We start from the raw sequence: 3,406 nt of genomic DNA on the forward strand, positions 1-3,406 counted from the left end.
CTATTGCTATTTATCTCTAAGAAAATTTGAGGGCTTATTTAAATGTTTTAGTTTAATACATTCCAAATCCCCTCCCACCCCAAGGCTATCAAAGTGGTGTTTACAAATTTTTTGCTGATATTCTGTGTAGGGCTATGTGAAATTCAAAAAAAAAGTCACAACAATTTGCCCGCAAAAAAACCCACAAATTTTCACATATTTTAATGTGAAAGTTGCAGTTTCATCTGAACAAAAATTCAAATTTTGAAATGATAAAATGTATATTTTTTAACCCAAAAGATACAGTGTTTAGGTTGTTTTCTTCTTCTTTTTTGGGGGGAAGGGAGGAGGACAAATGTGTATCATACACACAAAATGGCAATAAAAATCTTAATACAATGCCCACTCCTTAAGTGCCTATTAAAGTCTGATGTTTTATTTATAATCTGGGTCATTTAAGTATTTCTGTCTGGTGATACTTATTGACAATATTTTGAGCACATGCAGCAGGCAGATTAGAGCTGGAGAGCAGTTCTTAAACTTTTTCACAGTGTGGACTGTCCCTTGATAGTGAGATGTCTCTTGGACACCTCCCCTCACCCATTCATTATTGTGCAGACCAAGAATTTAATGTATTTTAACGTCTTTTAAAGACTGCTATTATTTAGTGCCCATGGGCCCCAGTCAGAGCTCAGCCCCCCACCAATGTCCCAGATGCAGTTAAGGTGGAGGAACCAGCATCATGCAACCAGACAGGTCTTCTGGGACCATTCCTTTGGGAAACGCCATGCTCAGATGCAACATAAAACACTTGTATGGGGAAGGAGAAAAGGAATTTAATCTCAAAAGGCTGGATCACTCCTACCATGGTAAAACCTGTGAGATGGAACTCAGGCAAATGAAACTTCTGTGAGGCTCACCTCACAGAAATTACCCCACCGTGTTATTTTGATGGTGGAGATGGGTTAGGTTTACCACAATGTTTGTAAATCAGGACACTGTAATTATGGTTCTCCCAACAGCCTTAATTCTGACCTTATATCAACACTTATGTCCTCCCTATCCAACAACAACCTCCTTACACCAAAACACAATACTTCACCCACATTCCCAACGCTCATCGTGTATGCTAAGCCAGCGTTGCCCAGAGTATGGGTATACCCCTGGGTGGTGAGCATGAACGACTAGTTGGAAGGGATGGAACAGATAGACCCTCTCAATTGTTTTCCAAAATCTCAGGTTCAATTTTTTTAAGTTAGTCTTTAGCTGCTAGGACAGTGAAGAGAATTTCCAAACATGAGCTGAGACACATCTGTCTGAATTTGCAGGATAGCCTGAAACTTTAGCTCTGAGGTGTGAGAAACCCCATTCATTCCAAAGGGTGCTGACTTAGGTGCCAGTGATGATACTTTAAATGTCAACAGTGTTAACCAGTTCACTGCTCATGAAAGCATGGAAGAAAGAAAAGAAAGAATCATATTATAGTTACAAAATAAAGGACACATTTTAAAAGACAATTTACTTTCATGCAATTAAAACTCTAACATACATATAAGCCTTTAACAATATTTTCCTGAAAGGAGAGCTCATCTTTCAAAAGTTGGAGAAATTTGGTCTAAATCACTGTACTATAAACATGTTAGAGATATAAAGAGCCGAGAACCGCCAGCTAAAAAGTCAACTTCTAAAGTCGATTTTCTAAAAAGAAACCAATGACTACCTCAGTTGCTTCATCCTAGCTGTCAACATCTTCAAAATGCCAGTTTTGATTAGCCAAGAGTCTAATCTCAACTGCATTATACAATCCCTTTCCTTAATTTGAATACTGCCTCTCTCTATTCCAACAAGCAGGGAGGCGATAACATCAGACAAATGGGCATCGGAGGCCATTATATCAAATTATACTATCCAGTTTACCTCCATCTCTCCCTCCACCCCCTTTCCCAGACCCCTTTCACGATCAATTGCTTGCACAGGAGATCACATCACTCAAAAGTCTAGGGGCCATAGAACCATTCGACACAGAGGAAAAGGGTTCTAATTCAAGATATTTTCTGATACTCAAGAAAAATGGGAATTGGAGGCCAATACTAGACCTCAGGCAATTATTCAGGTAATTGAATAAACATGTCATACATCTAAAATTCAGGATAGTGTCCCTAGCAGCTATAATTCCCTCCCTGGACTCTGCGGACTGGTTTGTAACTCTCAACCTAAAAGATCACTACTTCCACATAGCAATTCATCCCTCTCTCATAAGATTTCTTTGTTTCACATTCAATCACAACCACAACCAGTACCAGAAATAGGTGCTAATTTTCTAATCTGCCCCAGGGGGTGCTCCCCCCCATCCCCAAGACCCCACCCCCGCCCTGTTTCTTCCCACCCCTGTTCTGCTCCCACCCCACCTCTTCCTGTCCCCACCCTGCCCTTTCCCCACCCAGTTCCACCCCCTCCCCCAAGCATGCTGTGTCCTCACTCCTCCCCCCGCCATGTCTCCTGAAACAACTAATCCACGGCAGGCGGTAGGCGCTGGGAGGGGGGGGAGGCACTGATTTGCGGGGCCCACCAGTGGGCAGGAGGCACTGGCGGGAGGGGGAGGTTCTGGTAGGGGGGCTGCCGGTGGGTGCTCAGCACCCACCATTTTTTTCCCCCGTGGGTGCTTGTGCTCCAGCCCCGGAGCACCCATGAAGTCAGCACCTATGGTACCTTTGGCCTTTCTTCTGCTCCAAGGGTTTTCTCAAAAATCATAGCAGCTGTAGCTTCCTACCACTACTGTCTAGGAATAATAGAGTCTTTCCTTACCTCGATGACTGGCTCCTCAAAGGCCGGTCTTATCAGGAAGTACAATTGGCAGTTCAAACAAGAACTTTGCTTTCCCGCAGTCTAGAATTACAAATAAATCTCAATAAATTGACCTGTACTCTTACACAGCAAATACTTTTTATAGAAATGTTTCTGGATTCAATGATGGGCAGAGCTTATGTCCCTCCTAAAAGGTTCCTTGCTCTAAAGAACCTTATCCAAAGAATGCAGCTCTGTCCTTGAGTCCCAGCAAGTACATGTCTGCAGCTTCTGGGGGATAGGGCAGCTTGTGTTTTTATAACACAGAACAGCAATTTACATCTTCAGTGTTTCCAAGGGTGGCTCAGGACAGTTTATGTACACAAACAAACACAATCTGAACAAACTGGTGTCTATACCCAGCCAGTTCTACAATCATTCACCTGGTAGAATGATCCTTTCAAGATTTGTGCAGGAATCCTGTTTATCCAGAATCTCCTTACAATCATAATATCGGTTGCATGTCTCCTTGGGTGGGGAGCAGGTTTGGGTCCTCACGCAGCCCAAGGCAAATGGTCACAACAAGAACAGTGCACTTGCACATCAATCTGCTAGAATTGAGGGCATTCAGAAATGTTTGCTT

The sequence above is a fragment of the Lepidochelys kempii genome, chromosome 5, assembly GCF_965140285.1.
Source record: "Lepidochelys kempii isolate rLepKem1 chromosome 5, rLepKem1.hap1, whole genome shotgun sequence".
NCBI lineage: Eukaryota > Metazoa > Chordata > Testudines > Cheloniidae > Lepidochelys > Lepidochelys kempii.